Source organism: Dama dama, chromosome 1 (assembly GCF_033118175.1).
Source record: "Dama dama isolate Ldn47 chromosome 1, ASM3311817v1, whole genome shotgun sequence".
In the NCBI taxonomy this organism is placed as follows: Eukaryota; Metazoa; Chordata; class Mammalia; order Artiodactyla; family Cervidae; genus Dama; species Dama dama.
In genome coordinates this window covers 41,297,575-41,317,050 of record NC_083681.1, presented here as the reverse complement: position 1 = coordinate 41,317,050, position 19,476 = coordinate 41,297,575, and the positions used below count along the sequence as shown (strand labels likewise).

Genomic DNA, 19,476 nt, shown 5'->3' with positions numbered 1-19,476 from the left:
ATGTGTGAATCTGATTTAGATCCTGATCTAACTGGAAAAATAAGAGACAGTTTGTGGAAATTTGGGCACTAACTGGATATTTGATCATACTAAAAACTTTCTAATTTTTTCCTTGTAATAGTGATGTTAAGATTTTTCTCTTTTTTAAGTTCTTATCTTTGAGAAAGATATACGCAAATATTTACAGGTGAAATGAAATTATTTGGGGCAACTGTTTTAAATACTCTGGCAGGGAGAGTATATATGAAACTAAAGTGGCCATGACTTTACTTTGTGACTGGGTGACAGAAACACGAAGATTGCCTGTAGTATCATGTCCAATTTTGTAAACTTTTTAATTTATACCAAAGATTTTTAAATGTAAGAAGCTCATAGGATGGGTAATCATTATATTTCAGTGAAGGTAGGCCATTTGAAAGGAGAGAACAGAGCAGGAAAATCCATTAAGTGCATGTAACTCACCCAAATACATCTCTCTTGCTCCCTTTTACTGAGGCTGGATTACTTGTGAAACAAACGCTCCACGTAGAGTGTGGCATGCCAACAAAACTCTCCATATGGAGAGGCTGCCGAGCCTTGACACAGGACACTGGCAGCCCAGGTCTCCTTCCCAGCCTAAAACAGCCTTTTCTAAAAGCTGGTCTAAGGCATTCTGCCAATCCACAGTCAGCTGGTAGGCATCCTGCTGGCATGTCCAATAACATATCTCAGACACTCAGGTAGTTCAGGCACCTCTTCTGCAAAGAAGTCTTCTCTGACCTGTCTTATGTGAGACTATCTCTCCTTCTCTAGATTTTAATAGGTACTTTTTCACCAAAAATTTCCTGTCTGTACTACCTACATTGCCGCTGTTTCTTCAAGTCTATCAAATCACATGCACAAACACACACACACACACACACACACACACACACACAGAGTAGTGTCTTGTAAGAATAGGCACCAGTGTTCACTTAGCAGTGCAGAGACTAACATTGGAACAATACAGAGAGAAGTAGCATGACCCCTATGCAGTGATGACATGCAAATCATGAAGCATTCTCTATTACAAAAAAATTTTAAAGAATCGTCACTATCTACCTATCATGGTACACTCAATATGCCAGCAAATTTGGAAAACTCAGCAGTGGCCACAGGACTGGAAAAGGTCAGTTTTCATTCCAATCCCTAAGAAAGGCAGTCCCAAAGAATGCTCAAACTACTGCACAATTGCACTCATCTCACATGCTAGTAAAGAAATGCTCCAAATTCTCCAAGTCAGGCTTCAGCAATACGTGAACCAAGAACTTCCAGATGTTCAAGCTGGTTTTAGAAAAGGCAGAGGAACCAGAGACCAAATTGCCAACATCCGCTGGATCATTGAAAAAGCAAGAGAGTTCCAGAAAAACATCTATTTCTGCTTTATTGACTATGCCAAAGCCTTTGACTGTGTGGATCACAATAAACTCTGGAAAATTCTGAAAGAGATGGAAATACCAGACCACCTGACCTGCCTCTTGAGAAACCTGTGTGCAGGTCAGGAAGCAACAGTTAGAACTGGACAAGGAACAACAGACTGGTTCCAAATAGGAAAAGGAGTACATCAAGGCTGTATATTGTCACCCTGCTTATTTAACTTACATGCAGAGTACATCATGAGAAATGCTGGGCTGGATGAAGCACAAGCTGGAATCAAGATTGCCGGGAGAAATATCAATAACCTCAGATATGTAGATGACACCACCCTTATGTCAGAGAGTGAAGAGGAACTAAAAAGCCTCTTGATGAAAGTGAAAGAGGAGAGTGAAAAAGTTGGCTTAAAGCTCAACAATTCAGAAAACTAAGATCATGGCATCTGGTCCCATCACCTCATGGGAAATAGATGGGGAGACAGTGGAAACAGTGTCAGACTTTATTTTGGAGGGCTCCAAAATCACTGCAGATGGTGATTGCAGCCATGAAATTAAAAGATGCTTGCTCCTTGGAAGAAAAGTTATGACCAACCTAGACAGCATATTAAAAAGCAGAGACATTACTTTGCCAACAAAGGTCCATCTGGTCAAGGCTATGGTTTTTCCAGTGGTCATATATGGGTGCAAGAGTTGGACTGTGAAGAAAGCTGAGCACTGAAAAATTGATGCTTTTGAACTATGGTGTTGGAGAAGACTCTTGAGAGTCCCTTGGACTGCAAGGAGATCCAACCAGTCCATCCTAAAGGAGATCAGTCCTGGGTGTTCATTGGAAGGACTGATGCTGAAGCTGAAACTCCAATACTTTGGCCACCTCATGCGAAGAGTTGATTCATTGGGAAAGACCATGATGCTGGAAGGGATTGGGGGCAGGAGGAGAAGTGGGCAACAGAGGATGAGATGGCTGGAGGGCATCACCGACTCAATGGGCATAAGTTTGAGTAAACTCCAGGAGTTTGTGATGGACAGGGAGGCCTGACGTGCTGCAATTCATGGGGGCGCAAAGAGTCAGACACGACTGAGTGACTGAACTGAACTGAACTGAACCTATCACCTCCTGTGTCAGGCATTACTCAGCCCTTGGTACTCAAACCTCACCAGGATCCTGAGAAAATTATCCCATTTTAAGATGAGGAAATGCAGACAGAAACTTTAAGTAACTTAACCAAAGCCACAGAGTTTATAAATGGCAGAGCTGGGATTTAAATCCAGGTCTATCTGCTTACAAAGAATGTTTATTTAACAGCCACGCTGAATTGCCTCCTTTAGCAGCAAGATGGCTATTCAATCAGTGATTGCCAGGAGATACGTGGATCTAGCTGAGACATTCAAGCATGCTGTCCCCATGTCTCCCCTTTCATATCTTCATTATATCCCAATGCCAGGACATCCTCTCTGCTCTGTCTAATGATAGAGGGGCAGAAGGTGCATTCCACTGGGCCTGGAGGAATATAAACACATCTGGAAGGAGGCCACTGTGGAGCAAACCAAACCCCTCCCTGAGTGCGGACAGGAGGGGGTGTCTATAAATAATCATGAGAGTATGAGAGATTCTTTCCCCTGGGGCTTCCTTTGCAAAAGGTTGATGGTAATTGATGAGGCTACAAGGACATGCCAGTCCTTCTGCTCTTAGAACCAGGTGTGGTTATTTACAGAAATGTCATTTTCCCAGCCCTCCCTCCCCATCTCTGCCAGAGGCCTAGAGATCAGCAAATATCAATTTACTGCTGCCCTGGGGCACATAGCAATGAGCCACCTATACACACTACTACCTATAAACCATGCTCAGGCCTCTGGTCTGGCTGAGAGCTGCTTCCTCTTTGGAAACTTGGTGAGAAAGAGAGAGAGAGGTCACAGATTTTCTCCTTCCCAGGAAGAAGGAGGTCAGGCAACCTCACTTGAACCCATATCACAAGCCACCAAATCAATAAAATCTGGAGTTCCCATGCTACCCAGCTCATAGCAGAAGAAATAAATAGACTGTTGGACCAGAAGTCAGAAATGTGGATACAGTCACATCAATGTCTGAGTTCTAGCTCCTACATCTGTAAAATGCAGGCTAGTCTTTGATCACATACCAGATACAAAGGTTTTTGGAAAGAACAAATTAAGTGATCCTGTTAAATAATTTGTACTGTGTGAGACATCATCATGATAATCATTATCACATTGCAGTTCTTTGAGCCACTGTTGCAAGTGCCTGAGACAGATCTCAGGAAATACCTTAAAACAGCACTGCCAGTACTCTCATGGCCTTGCTGGTTAGTGACCAGTCCAAATCGCCATAAAAGACATACAAACCAAACATATGAATAGAATCTAGGGAATAAACAACAATTTGCCTGTGTACAGACTAGATCTGAGGATTCTTTTGCATGGACTACCAAAGGGCATTGTGTGGGATGGAAGGTTGAGTTCTGAAACCATCCAAAAGGGAAACTTCATTTTAACAGTATCCCTCTCCACTTTAAATGGAAAAATATGTCAGAGATAGAAACTCTGTAGGTCTTCCACTGTGCACTACAGCAAATTCAACAATCCCATTTGCTGCACCAGGAAGCCGTGGTATCACCGAGTTCACCAAGGATAGGATGGTGCCCAGGTCTGACTTACTGGGAGAAGATGCTCATCATGGAGCCCATGACTCCTTGGGGTAGAAGCCTGGCACCAGGGTGGAAAATAGAGAATCTTATGTCAACCAGCAGTCCTTATCACTACAGTCAGGTTACTGAATGCTCTGTCCTTGGTGCTGGGCTAAAGAAGTAAGGCCATTTTAGTTGCTATTCCAGCTATGTTGTTCCTTCCTACTCCTTCCCTCCACACTGTCTCAATATCTTAACTTCTCTCCATCCCCAAGCCACTGACCAAGTTTAAACATCTTCTCTTTCCTGGACCAGGACAATAGCTTCCTAACTGCTCTCATTCATCCATTGAATATTCATTGAGTTAGGCACTGTTCTAGACCCTAGGGAAAAGTAATGAACTAAAGAAACGCAACAGCTGGCTCTCAGGGAGCCTTCTTATGAACCCCATCATCTAGTATCACCATTGTATAGCCCATCCTCCATTAGCCAACAGAGAAATCTTTCTGAATCACAGATCTCATCATGGCCCTCCCAGGCTGGCAACCTTTCCCTTGTTCCTGATGCCTAAGGTTGAAGTTCAAGCTTCATGGCCCACAAGACCCTTCCAAACTTAGCCCCACCAAGCCATGCAGCCTCATCTTCACCTTTTCTCTGCCCCAGAACCTCTTCTATGGTGAAAGCAGCTTGCAGCAAACAAGAGCAAGCACTGTTGTTGTACTTGAACCTTGAGGGCAGAGAGTCAGCAGGTATGCTCAGCTGCCATCCTCCAGCATCCTGAAGAGAAGCATGTTTAGGCTGTAGCAAGGCTTTGTATATGTGGGTCATCAGGTCATCAGATGGCTCTGCCCCTTGTTGTTCTCCATTTGTAAGGAGTAAATATGAAAGTGGCTTTGCCTCAGGAAGAGGAGAAACGATAAGCATTTGGGGTTCAGGTACAGAGAAACTCAGGCTTCCCTGATAGCTCCTCCGGTAAAGAGTCTTCCTGCAATGCAGGATACCCTGGTTAGATTCCTGGGTCAGGAAGTTCCCCTGGAGAATGGACAGGCTACCCACTTTCAGTATTCTTGGGCTTCTCTGGTGGCTCAGACGGTAAAGAATCTGCCTGCAATGTGGGAGACCTGGGTTTGATCCCTGGGTTGGGAAGATCCCCTGGTGGAAGGCATGGCAACCCATTCCAGTATTCTTGCCTGGAGAATCCCCATGGACAGAGGAGCCTGGTGGGCTACAATTCATGCGGTCGCAAAGAGTCAGACACAACTGAGCAGCTATACACAGCACAGCACACACTGAGAGATGAAGGCTGAAGTGCCTGGTGTGTGGAGGACTGCTAGGAGATGCCAGCTGCCTAGCACCTAGAGACCCTGAGAGCCCCCATTCCATAAAAACTGAACTCAGGCACAGCTAACTCTGATCAAAGAAAGAGGCGAGTTTAATCAAAGAGGGGAATTTGCAGCCTCTTCTTCTGGGATTCGAGAATCGTCCATCCTAGCTACCCCTAATGCCAGGGAACCCGGAGAGAATCCCTAATGTCATTCATTTGTCAGTTCCACCTGTCTCCAGCCACACTCCCAACACAGCATATGGCCCCATCTGAAGCCCCATATACACCAAAGTCTTCATTCCCCAAGCATGTCGAACACTCTGGTGCCTCCATGCCTTTACACATGTGCTTTCTGGTGCCTATGGCACTTTGTCCTCTGTCAGTCTGGAAAATTCTTCCCACAGATGTCAAAGAGAGCATCTGACAAAAGAGGTGGTTTATGTCATCATTCAAAGCCTTAATTCTCTCCACTGAGACCTCTGATATGTACATATACACTCAGTCGCTCAGTCATGGCTGACTCTTTGCAACCCCATGGACTGTGGCCTTCCAGGCTCCTTTGTCCATGAAATTTTCCAGGCAAGAACACTGGAGTGGGTTGCCATTTCCTTCTCCAGGGTGTGTATATACATACACACACTATTTCATACAGTGGTTAAGTTTCTCCCCCGAGAGTCTTGCTAAATTTTGCCTCTTGTGATATGTTTCTCTTCACAGAGTCTCCCCACTGAATTATGAGCTCCTCAAATGTAGGGACCATGCCTGCCATCTCTATATTCTGCCTGCCACAGAGTAAGTAACCAGAGGATGTTTTTGGTAGATACTGGACTGGAGTAAACACACCAAGTCTTCTCCTGCTGTGAAAGCTTAGCACATGCTAATCCCTCAGCCTGGGAATGCTCTTCCCATTATGCCAAATGACTGGTTCCTTCCCATTCTGTAGATTTTAGCTTAAGTTTCTCCTCCCCATAAATCAATATAAAATAAGTTATTTTCCAATAACTTCCTGCATTTTTCTCCACGGGATTTCCAGAATTTATAATGTTCATGGTCTAACTCTCCTACTTGACTATAGGCTCCTTAATGCATAGAACCGTGTCTATTTTATTCATCACCTTGGGGGTGGGGAAGGAGGCAAGGAGCTTAATCGGTAACCATTTTTTTGTGAAGGCAGCACATCTAGCACAGAAAAAAGCCAGGTTAATGAGTTTCTTCTGACCCGGCTCTGCACCACTATCACAGCAGTGCTTCTCCATCTTGTCATATGTTGGAGTTACCTGGGCAATTGTAAACATTACTGACTTCTGGGTCCCACCACCAGACATTCTGATTTCATTATTAGGGGTTTTTGCCTGAACATGCTGAGGTTCAGATGCTGCCCAGGTGCTTCTAACGTATAGCCAGGGCTTGGAGTCACTGCCCTACAGTGGGGCTTGCTTTCTTGGGTTTTTAGTGGCCTCCTGGTGTCATGACTGACAGCTTTGTCACCAGAGGTCATTGTTGTCATCTGACATGGAGAAGAAGTCCAGGGCACCTCTGGCCACATGAGCACCATCACCTGAGCTCCTTAGAGCAGGTAACACATGAGACATAATAGGTTCTGAAGCTCCACCACGAGGTTCCCGATGATCAGGAAGGATTGAGGAGTCAGAGCTGGCTTGTTCCAGAGAGGAGCTAAGGCAGTCATTCCTTTCGGATATGACTACCAAAGCAGGATAATTACCCAACCGGGCTTTTGCTTCTTCCTCTTGATTTCTGTGTTCCCTCAGTTACACTGCCTTAGGTCACCTGGGTTAAACGTCTCTTCAGCCAGGCTCTCCCTGGTCCTGCAAGGGAGAAGCTGGCTGCAAATCTTGTGGTTTATCCTGTAAATAGTCCTCACTATTTCAGAATTAACATCTTCAGTCAGAGAAACATTGTCATCAGATATGTGTTTACAAAGATAGCACTGATAGTGGGATTTTTATTAGCACTATAACATCTTCCAACCACAAACTTTTAATGCATTTCTTCTAAATACCCATCACTGAGCTAGAGGCAGGAAAATGTTTAAGTAAATAAGATGCAACCCCTTCTCTCCATGAGCTAGTCGGGGAAATAGGCTGGTAAAGGGATCACTGGAGATGAAGGTGAAAATGTGAAGCCAAGGATGAGCCCAAGGTATCACATAAGGTAGGGAGGTGATTCCTGAACTCAGTCATTGAGGATGGCTGAGAGTTGGCCAGGTGCAGGTGGGAAGGACTTCCTTGAGGCAGAGAAGTCAATGTGAATAAATGCTCCTTGAACAGAAATGAGGAAACAAAGATGACTAATAAAGGAAACTGCATTAAGAAGGTCAAGCCAGGGACTTCCTTGGTGCTCCAGGGGCTAAGACTCCACACTCCCAATGAATGCAGGGGGCCCGGTTCAATCTCTGGTCGGGGAACTAGATCCCAAATGCTGCAACAAAGAGTGAGGATCCCACATGCCACAACTGAGACCCAGCACAGTCAAATAAACAAAATAAATAGAAAAAGAAGGAGGACAAACTATAAGATGCTGTGGGACGTAGTGTATATGAAAGGAGTCACAACAGCAAATGGTTATACAGTGCTTACTGTGTGGCTGGCAATATTCTGTACGTGTGTACATTTATTTTACTTTATGTATTTACTCGCTTCATTCTCATAACAACCTAATGAGATAAGATGATCATCCCCATTTTACAGATAAGAAAATCAAGACACAGGAAGTAAAAAGTAACTGCCCCAAATCACACAGCAAGTGACAAAGCCAAGACAGGCTAACGCTGGAGCATACACTCTGAACCACCGTGCTTCACAACTTTTATGATAGATTATTGGCATCAGCTGTGCTGGAGGAGATTGTGTGTTATCATAGAGGGCAAAGGCAGCCACTGAAGCATTTTATGCAGAGAGTGGGACCATCACACACAGAGTTGAGGGGGCAGATTTCAGGGTAGGAATAGCCTTTGGAAGATTGGTAGTAGAAGAGGAGAAAGAAAAGTCTAAACCAGGGCTATTGTATGAAAAGTGGAAAGGAGAAAATGAACTTGACATGAATTCTGGCATTTGAATTAATGAGACTTTATGGTTGATCAGAATTGGACACATGAGATGGAGTCAAGAATGCCACCCAGAGTTCTAATTTGGATGAAAAACAGACTTTAGAGGGAGGGATGTAGTTTTGGACAGGCTGAGTTTCAGCTATCTGTGGGTCCCAGTGGGGATGGAGGGCAGGCAGTTGGATGTGTGGACATTTCCACGGTGGCAGTGTGGTCAACACCTTTGTGTGAGTGAAATGGAGGAGGGGTGAGGATAAATGCTACAGAAAGTCCCATCACCTATGCACCCCACACTTCTGAGTACTTCTCCACTAAACAGGTTGTCAGTATCTATCACTCATCAGTCTCTCCAAGGTCCTGACACATTCATTTTTGACTGACATTCAGCTATTTCTCTACAAGCAGGTAAAGTTAGATTTTCACTTATCAAACTCTATTCATTATTCTAATTTAACTTCTCTGCAGCCAGAGTTATAAGCAATTTTAGTTTTAAGCAAAGCGTTATCCGGATCTGAAAGATGCAATTGCTTTACACCATCATGAGAGGTCAATTTAAGATTGCAAGAGGCTGATAGCCTCATTTCTGAGAGCTCGAACTCATTTCAATGGTGTGGGGCTCCTCAAGCAGCTTGCTGAAGTAGCAGAACTCCTTTGCTGTTGTAGATTCAGGTCAGGGCATCTTAGCCAAAGAAATGGCCCCAAAATACTGATTACCTCCTGGTGTTCTCTTCAGCTTTCCCCATTTCAGTGGAAGACAGGAAAAGTGGCTTCTCTGATTGCAGGAGTCAGGGCTGTCTCTGTGCTCCATTGAGAAAAGTAATCCCAGGAAGCCACTTCCTTCTGAGTCGGCCTCCAATCAGCTCAGCCACTTCATCTCATCTCCATCCTTCACCCCATCTCCGTCCTTCACCCCATTGGCCCCCACTCACCATATCAGGAATACCAGTCAACACGAATCCTGCCATTGAAAACCATGGTATCTCATCTAGTACCACAGAACTTCATCACTGATTCACCCCTACCACTCTCTCATCCATCTTTATTTTTAAACAGTTGTAAGAAATCTCAAGGTGGTGGAAAAGGTAATATTCTAACAGGTGGATGTGATGACTGCTAGTTTTCTATACAAAAAAACACTCCCTTTCTAATCTGTAGGGCTTCCCTGGTGGCTCAGACAATAAAGAATCTGCCTGCAATGCAGGAGACCTGGATTCAGTCCCTGGGTTGGGAAGATCCCCCGGAGTAGGGCATGGCAACCCACTCCAGTATTCTTGCCTGGGAAATTCTGGGGACAGGGGAGCCTGGCAGGCTACAGTCTATGAGGTTGCAAAGAGCTGGACACGTAACACTTTTCACTTCCTATTCTGTAGGGGGCAGCAAAACGCCCTGCTAGCAGACTGGAAGGGTCTCAACAAGAGCCCAGAGTTTCTACTCTCAACTGAGAGTAAACACCTTTTGTCTCTTGACCCTTTCTCTTCTTCCTGTTGGCGTGCTGACAGGACAGCTGGAGCACCTCAGCCCTAGCCACTGACCTCCAGACTTCTTTCATAGGTCAGAAAACAACCTGATAATGTGTTTAAGCCACTGTACTCGAGTTTCCATTTCTAGCAGCTCAGCTACTATGAGTCCCTCTGAAAAAGTGGAAAATAAGGACACCTAGAAAGGCCTTCACAGCCTTGGCAAGTGTTTCTTTGGTAACAGCCACTAGAGCTCTGCATTGTCGTTACCATTATGTGTGTTTGTATTCCACCCTAAATAGTGAGTCCTTGAAGGCAGACACACTGACTTACCCACAATTATGTAGCAGCACCTTGCAAGGTGAGAAGTTTACAAATGGATGTTGAACGAACAAGTGGAAATTGCACTGGGGTCTGGTGTTAATGACTGAGTCCCAGGAACTGGCCAATTGATGAAGCTGTGTACCACCAGCCTTGTAGGCAGGATACTGCCATTGTTACCAAAATGCAAAAAGCACCAGGCCCATTATCTCCATGTGGCGGTTGTTGAATCAGTACATCCTTGGGACGAGAAGAAACCCTTCTTAGGCATTCAAATATTCTGCCATGGTTAGTCAACTCCACAAAAAAAGCATTATATATCTTTGCAGACTACTTTTTTCAGGGCTTCCCAGGTGGCTTAGCAGTACAGAATCCGCCTGCATTGTAGGAGACACTCAGGTTCAATCCCTGGGTCAGGAAGATCCCCTGGAGTAGGAAATGGCAACCCACTTCAGTATTCTTGCCCAGAAAATTCCATGGACAGAGAAGCCTGGTGGAGTCCATGGGATCACAAAGAGTCAGACACAACTGAGCATGAGCTACTTTTTTCATTAAAATTTTATGGAGGATCTTTGAGCTTGATAATTAAGCTTAACATCTGCTTTGTGAGTTAAATGTCCTCATTGCCTCCCTTTTACTGATGAGAAGTCTGAGATCTGGAAGTTGAAACGACTCACCCAAGGTTATGTGCCATTCCAGGTAAGGTAGGGATCTGAACCCAGCTCTGCCTACACTATTCCTTGTTACCTCGCTGCCTTTCTGCTTCATGTTCTCAGTTCCAAAAGGGGAAACATGGGGCATAAAAGGAGGCCTATGCGTCCCGCCCTGTAATCACTAGGCTCTTCCAGCCCTAAGTGGAGAAGAGGGGCGGGGAAGGAGGAAGGCCATGAGCCACTGGTAACCTGAAAGCCCAGAGTCCCTCCTAAGACCTAGAAACATGTGCAGTTGCCTAAATTAAAATTAACACGCTACTTGGCTGGAAGGCTGTGCAATTGTTTTTGAAGCTGAGTATATTATGTTCTAAATGTTTAATCTGGCAGAGGCCATAAAAGACGAGTTCCAGGCCATTTGGAACTTATATTGCAAACAAGATAGTCTGGGAGGTGGCTTAAAAAAACTGATAGCTATCCCAACAGAGTGGCACAGACAAATTGATCTGGTTCAGATGGATGCAAGGCAACAATTTGGGGTGAAAGAGACTCCTTCTTTGACAGGAGACAGGCAATGATAAAAGCAAAATGGTCAGCTGTCGGGTCTCACTTCCTGATGCTTGGGGAGGCTCCGCTGAGATGGAAGGAAAAATCAATATAGCCAGGGAAGACATGTTGATTTGTGGCGCCAGACGGTCACAGAAGGCAATCCTACCCTTCAGATATTGAGAGATGCCCATTTAGCATGTTCAAGTCTGATGCACTCCATGCCCCAGAAGGCAGAGCCTCCCAGCCCAAAGCCTGCAGCAGAAATAAGCACATATATAACGGCAGGAAGGGATTCTCCTATTGAAGGCTTCCCAACTGAGGGGAAAGTATAGCATGGTAGCTAAATGCTCAGGTCTAACTGTCAGAGAGATGTGGATTCAAATCCTAGCTCTTCTACCTACTGAAAACATGCCTCTTTGTATTCAGTCTAAGCCTCAGTTTCCTCATTGAGTCAACTTCTCAAAGAGGAGTACTGGTCTACCAGCATTGTGGTGAGAATTAAATTAATAATTGGCATTATTGCTGCTGTAGATTAAGTGTTGAATAATGTGAGCTGCTCGTATTAAGTTTTCAGGATGCCAAAGAGCGTGGACCAGGCATAGCAGTATTTCAATACTGGGAAAGGTCACAACCCAGCTTCTCCTTTTGGTATTGCAGGAATTAGGTACATTCTTGGCAATGGACACCGTCTGGCATCTTTCAGTTACTATTATGACAAGGGTATGGCAGGAGGGCTTCAGAGCAGGCATAGCTTGATGTGGAAACAAGCTGACTGAAATGTACCCTAGCTTTATCAAATTGAATCCTCCTTCTAGAAATAGCCTCAGGGGATGAAGACCATCACACTAAATCAAACACTTTATAGCTATTTACACTGATTTCTCACAACTCTGTGAACTGAGGCACAGAGAGGGTAAGAAATTTGCCCACAGCACCCTTGGAAGGAGGCAGAAGCCATGGTTTTCCAAAATATGGATTTCTAAATCCAGTATTCTTTCTACTACATCACAGCTGTGCGCTTATTTATAGAAGCGTAAATAAGATTGCAAAGGAAATGTTTGGCTTGCTTAAGAAAGCCACCAGTTTTTAAGAGTCTATAAAATTAATTTAACCCATCTGTCTACAGAAACTTACTGCATTAATTACAAATGTTGTTACCTGTTTAGTTAAAAAAGAACAATATGTAAAATTGCTACTTGTAATATGATATGTGCACATCACCTAGTATTTTCCCACTGAGAGACATCACTGTGTAATAGAAAATGTGGGAGCTTCAAAGTCTGAGAAATGAGTTCAAATCCTAGCTCTACCATGTACCAGCTCTTAACATCATGGAACCTCAATTTCCTCATATGTAAAAGACGGGTTATTAATACCTACTCCAGGGTTCCTTGGAGAATTAAATGACATAATGTACCTAATTAGATAAGGCACTTAATACAATGCCTGGTACCTAGCCAATTCTAAATAATGGGAAGCTATCATTATTCCTAAGAAATAATGATACTTCTGTAAAATATCCTCCAATTCAGACACAATTCTAGTTCAGATAAGCAAGTTTCACTAAATGCAGGCTTTCAGTAAGCCAGAAATTCTACTTCCAGGAATCTAGCCAAAGGAAGTGCTCACATCTGCAGAGAAAGATATGTATGTGTGATTATATTAATTACACATTGTTTATAATAGTGAGAAAATGGGAAACAACCTATATATGTATCAAAAGAGGAATGGTTAAACAAATTTTGTTTTAGCTCTATAAACATTTTCTGTAAAGAGCTATAAGGTAAATAATTTTAGCCATTGTATGTTATATAACTTAGGTCATAACATTCAGTTCTGCTGTTGTAGCACTAATCAGCCATAGACAATATGTAGAAGAATGGACATGGCTGTGTCTAAAAAAAAAAAAAACAAAACCCACCTTATTTACAAAAACATATGGAAGGCCAGATTTGACCTCAGTGTTTTCTGACTTCTGATGTGCATGATTGAATACTATGCAACCATTAAAATAATAAATAAAGTTGACCTGCATGTATTTGGACAGAAAGATATTCACAAGGGCTCCTACAAACTATCATCATAGGAAAAAGGTAGACAGTGCAATAAGAATTGGGGAGAGAATAAAAAAAAAAGAATTGGGGAGAGAATATGAAAAGGCAATTCATAAAAGAGAAAATTTAAGTAGCCATCTAATTGATTAACTTTTCCAAATGCAAACTAAAACAACAAGATTCTATTTTTCACTCACCAGATATGCAAGCATTAAAATATTGACAAAATCAAGTGTTGATGAAACTGTAGAGAAAAGAGTACTCTCATACACCACTGGGAGAAATACAAAGAGGAAAATCACTTCAGAAATTTCCTTGGCAATCTATTAAAACTGTAAATGGGTCTATCCCATGATCCAGCATTTCCTTTTCCTGGGTCCCTACCCTCAGTGAACCACTTTCACATGTATGTTAGTACACAAGAAAACTAACTGAAAAATTCTAATAGCAAGGAATTGAAAATGACCTAAAAGTCCATCAATAGAGGAAGGATAAATATGCAATACACTCTTGTGACAGAATGCAATTCACCAGTTAAAAGGGATAAAACAAATCTATATTCATAAATGTAGTTAGATCTCAGAAATACAATACAAAGTTTCAGAACAGTCCTTAAATTAAACATCTGCAGCCTCTAATTTCCTGCAGCCTCTAATTTTCTGCAGCTTCTTCAATAAATGCTGTTGGGAAAACTGGACAGCTACATGTAGGAGAATGAAATTAGAACACTTTCTAATACAATACACAAAAATAAACCCAAAATGGATTAAAGACCTAAATGTAAGACCAGGTTTAATAAAACTCTTAGAGGAAAACATAGGTAGAATACTCTTTGACATAAATCACAACAAGATCCTTTTTGACTCATCTCCTAGAGTAATGAAAATAAAAACAAAAATAAACTAATGGAACCTAATTAAAGTCAAAAGCTTTTGCACAGCAAAGGGAACCACAAACAAGGCCAAAGAAAACCCTTAGAAGGAAAGGAAACACTTGCAAATGAAGCAATAGACAAAGGATTAATCTCCAAAATGTACAAGAAACTCATGCAGCTCAATATCAGAAAAGCAGACAACCCAGTCAAAAAATAGACAGAAGACCTAAACAGACATTTCTCTGAAGAAGGCATACAAATGGCCAAAAAACACATGAAAAGATGCTCAACATCACTCATCATTAGAGAATGCAAGTCAAAACTACAATGAGGTATCATCTCACACTAGTCAGAATGGCCATCATCAAAAAATCTACAAACAATAAAAGCTGGAGAGGGTGTGGAGAAAAGGGAACCCTCTTGCATTGTTGGTGGGAATGTAAGTTGATACTATTACTTTAAAAACCTAAAAATAAAACTACCGTATGACCCAGCAATCCCACTTTTGTGCATGTACCCTGAGAAGACCACAATTCAAAAAGACACATGTACCCCAATGTTCATTGCAGCAATATTTACAATAGCCAGGACGTGGAAGAAACATAAATGTCCATCAACAGACGAATGGATAAAGAAGATGTGTTGTATATGCAACGCAATATTACTCAGCCACAAAAAGGAACAAAATTGGGTCATTTGTAGTGATATGGATGAACCTAGAGTCTGTCATACAGAGTGAAGTAAGTCAGAAAGAGAAAAACAAATATCATCCATTAACACACACATATGGCATTTAGAAAAATGGTACTGATGAACCTATTTTCAGGGCAAGAGTAGAGAACAGACTTTTGGACACAAAGGAGGTAGCAGAGTGTGGGACAAATTGAGACAGTGAAAGTAACATTGACATGTACACAATATCATGTGTAAAATAGATAGCTAACGGGAAGCTCCTATGTAGCACAGGTAGCTTAGCTCGGTGCTCTGTGATTACCTAGTGGGGTGGGATGGGGGATGGGGGAGGAAGGCTAAAGGCAGAGGAGATATATGTATACATATCATTGATTCACATTGTTGTTCGGCAGAAACTAACACAACATTGTAAAGCAATTACACTCCAATTTTTTAAAAAATCTGCAAAATCTCTTTTCCCATGTAAGGTTACAAATTCACGGAGTCCAGATTTTATATATAAAATTTTATATATATAATATATAATTTAATGGAAGACATTTGACATATAAACCACATGTTACATAATATATATTGATCAACAGCACATTTACTTTCATAGCACGTTAGACATAAACTATATTTCCATATATACATTTTATTTAATGGAAGAAATCTGAGCTCAAAAAAAGACAATCTGGTTGAATCTCCTGCTCAGGAGATGAAGGGGCCAAGGAGCTCAGGTCTCATGTCTGCCCATATGGTTGGGAATCACTGATCTAGCCCAAATAGCAGGTCAGAAAAAAGTGGTGACTCACGGGACACACAAGTCCCCTGGGCCCCGCAGCACAGCAGATGTTGGCTTCGGGGCAATAGGAGTCCACCTCCCCAGTGGGTAAGGGAGACAGATCCAGACAGAATCAACGGGCTGCTTGTTGATTGACAGAATCAACAGACTGGACCCAGGGCTGAGTCTCCATCATTTCTGACACAGCTCTCTGACACCTCCTTGCTCAGGCTTTGGCAAGGTTTCTTAAAATAGCTTTACTCTAACCAACCTGAGCACTAAACCCTCTGCTCCAGGAAAGAAGACAGACTTGCAGTTTCCTGAAAACCCTTGCATCTGGTGTTTGGCTCTAAGAGATTCAATGGTGCCACTAAGTCGATCCTGTTTCTTCTTGAAAACGCTCCCCGCGCAATTCCATGCATTTTAATTTCCAATCAGCAACGCTTTGTCAAGGTAACCGCGGTGCTGCTGAGTGACAAGTCTCGGCTGCTGAGAGACCCTCAATTACCTCCCAGCTGAGTCTGTTTCAAAAGACCATCTATAGTTCCAAATTATATGCACACCCTCCACCGCCACCCCATACTGCGTTACCTGGACTGACCCAGCTCCCACCACGCGTGAGCCCCACCAGAATATTTCTCTGCTTTTACTTTCAGTCTCTGCCAGACCCTTTTCCGGTAGCTGAAGAGATACATATGGTAGATTGGTAAACATGGTCAGCTCACAATCTGTCACTGGGGCTGCACTGGGCAGATGAACCAAGGCTACAACAGGAGGACGAGGGGGAAGGTCAGAAGCCAGAGAAGCCAATCTCGCTGCATGCCCTGTGCTGCCAACTGGTCAAGAGAGAGACAAGTGACCCCTAAGTGCCATATGGGAAGTGATCCTTGAGCAGACTGAAACAATGTCCCTGTCACTAACCCTGTCACCACACCTTGAACAAGCCACTTCTATTTACTGAGTCTGAATTTCCTTATTAGATCAGTTCATGGGGCAATTAACATCCCCGGTAACAGCCCATGGCACTGTCACTTACATTTATTACAGATCATCATTAAGATTTCTTCCAGCTCAAAGAATCTACATTATATTAAGGTAGCTCTGAATTATGCATAGAAAAAAAAAAAAGAACCAAGACCATGATTTTTTTAATCAAAAGTATTCAAAATGAAAGGTTTGCACCACCGACAATTTTCAGGGTTGATCAAGACTGTGATTGTTTCAATATGTCTTTGATTCCTTCATTCTTGCACAAATCTCTGAAAGGAAATGGTGTTGAAAACCAACAGTTTGTTCTATCTGAAGTCAACTTGGAATTCCTGTCTTGAAAGACATAACACACCTCTCGATACTATAAGCCGTGTGATTGAGGAGTTTTTCTTCCTTGTTTTAAATATGATTTATATATATCAAATGTAACAACTTTTCACAGGGCCCAAGACATATCAGCACAGAAAAGAGAAGGAAGGGCCAAGCATTAAGAAAGGGGAAATGTCTATTGAATACCTATTGTACATCAGGTGCTACACCAGACACCTCCTCTGACATGTATGTTACCCCTAAATCCCTAATGAGGAGATATTATATAAGATATTACATATTACATAAGATATTATATAAGTGACCAGGGTCACACAGCTAATTATACAGATGTGGGACTCCATAATCTATCTCTAAATTCCATGCTCTTCTTTTTACATCATGCTGTCTCTCCAGCTTGTTAGAGCAGGTTAAGTTTTCAAACAACCACAGAGAAGAGATGTTGGACGTGACCATAAAATCTGCAAGTGAGCAATATAAAAGATTGTGACAAATAGAGTTAGTTAATCATAAAACTGAACCTCCATCCTTTTAACATTTAATTGAACATTTTTAAGTCTATTTCTCAGGAGAGAGAGTCCAAAGTTATAAGCTTATTCTTGGAATTTGGCTGTGGAAACCAGGTCAAGATTCCATTCTTTTCCCCAAAATACCCAGAGGTCTTTAATGCCTCCCATAAGTCTGTTTCTCTCTCTCCATCTCTTTCCCCATAGACAGTGCAGCCTCAGCCTATACCTTTCAGAGTCTTGACAGCTGGAAGACTGGTGTGAGAAGGAGCTTTGCAATGATTTGTAACTGAGTAGCATCATCCCTGAGAAGATGCCAAGAAGTGGAAAAAGCAGAGTTTGGATGAGTTATGGGTCCCAGCTCCATTTCATAGCATCATCCACACTTGGATGATGCAGCCTTCACCGCTGCCTTCCTAGGGCTTATATAGAACTCAGCATTGCAAAGAATGGCCCTGCTCTTTTTTCTACGCTACTGTGTCTTGTGTGCGTGCATGCTCAGCCACTCAGTCGTGTCTGACTCTTTGTGACCCCCGTGGACTGTAACCCACCAGGCTCCTCTGTCACAAGGATTATCCTGGCAAGAATACTGGAGTGGGTTGCCATTTCCTCTTCCAGGGATCTTCCTGACCCAGGGATCGAACCCACATCTCCTGAAGCTCCTACATTGGCAGACAGATTTTTTCTAACCACTGAGCCCCTTAGGAAACCCCCTACTGTGTCTTAGATCCTGTCAAAAAAATTGTTATCTTTGATGAATATAGAACATATTTTAAATGAGGAAGTGAAAAATTCATTCAAATACTAATGGCTTATGGTATCAAAATGGATACTACCTCTCACAAGACAAGAATCCTGAACTGACTCTGGATGGAAGAGTCTTAATCTTTTGATCAGTGAGTTTGGGTTAAAGCACCTGCCTGCAATGTGGGAGACCCGGGTTCGACCCCTGGGTCTGATCCCTGGATTCGATCCCTGGGTTTGATACCTGGGTTGGGAAGATCCCCTGGAGAAGGAAATGGCAACCCACTCCAGTATTCTTGCCTGGAGAATCCCATGAACGGAGGAGCCTGGTAGGCTACAGTCCACGGGGTCGCAAAGAGTCAGACATGACTGAGCAACTTCACTTTCACTTTCTTTAGTGAGGTTTTGAGCCACTAATTCTTTGTGAGAATTACAAAGTGAAGTGGTCTGTATCCCTCAATCTCAAGCCCCTTCCCCTGGTTAACTCCTACTCATCCTTTATGTTTCTGCTTAGCAGGCTGCAGTCCATGGGGTTGCAAAGAGTTGGACATGACTGAGCAACTGAACACAGGAGCACCCCCAAATACATATGCTGAATCCCTAACCCCCCTTGTGGTGGAGTTTTTTGTAAATGGGACATTTGGGAGGTAACTGGGGTTAGAATAGGTCATGAAGGTGGAGGCCTCATGATGGGAAGAGGGGCCTTATAGGATGAGGAAGAGGAGAGAGATCTCCACACACACTGAGGAGAAGCCACATGACGGCATCGTGAGAAGGTGGCCAGCTGGGAAGAGAACTCTCACCAAGAGCCAGATTGGCTGGAACCCTGCCCATGGACTTCCCAGCATCCAGGAGGGTTAGAAATAAATTTTTGTTGTTCAAGTCACTCAGACATTTTGCTCTGGCAGCCTGAGCAGACTAATATAGCAGGGAACCCAGAAAGAAGTTCATGCATATAAAGCAGCGAAGTCGCTGAGTCAGCTTTCTCCCCTCAAGGCTCATCTCACCCAGGTCACCACCAGCCCACCTTCATACACCCAGGCTGCTAAGGAAACACATTTCTCTCTCCAAACAACAGCTCCCCTGGTACCATACCAGCCTCTTTGCTATCCCTGGAAGGTGCT

At 43.0% G+C, this 19,476-nt stretch overlaps 1 non-coding gene across 1 annotated transcript; it reads left to right on the top strand.

Moving 5' to 3' along the window:
• Positions 1–947: 947 nt before the first annotated feature.
• LOC133064830 (U6 spliceosomal RNA) lies at positions 948–1,050 on the top strand. The gene has a single exon (XR_009694731.1). It is a non-coding gene; the product is annotated as a U6 spliceosomal RNA (small nuclear RNA).
• The last annotated feature ends 18,426 nt before the right edge of the window (positions 1,051–19,476 follow it).